General features: G+C 32.5%; 1 protein-coding gene across 1 annotated transcript in view; it reads right to left on the bottom strand.

Annotated features, from left to right (window-relative positions):
• The window catches only part of col26a1 (collagen, type XXVI, alpha 1), a 19,430-nt gene that overhangs the window by 18,536 nt on the left and 660 nt on the right, over nt 1-234 (bottom strand). The window lies entirely within an intron of this gene.

The raw sequence follows: 234 nt of genomic DNA on the forward strand, positions 1-234 counted from the left end.
AGATAGATAGATAACCAGACAGACAGATAACCACAGACAGACAGAAAAAAAGACAGACACACACACACACACACACACACACAGAGACACACACACACAGTTTCAAGAATGTATTAAGTTTCAGAAATGTTTACATATGTACACATGCTAAGTTGTAAGCCACTAGAAATAAAATTCTGTTGATATAATATAATATAATCAATAACTCTGCTATATAATAAGGCTTTAAATCAG

This window comes from Sinocyclocheilus grahami, unplaced genomic scaffold (genome assembly GCF_001515645.1).
Source record: "Sinocyclocheilus grahami isolate Dianchi unplaced genomic scaffold, SAMN03320097.WGS_v1.1 scaffold7.1, whole genome shotgun sequence".
Classification (NCBI taxonomy): Eukaryota; Metazoa; Chordata; class Actinopteri; order Cypriniformes; family Cyprinidae; genus Sinocyclocheilus; species Sinocyclocheilus grahami.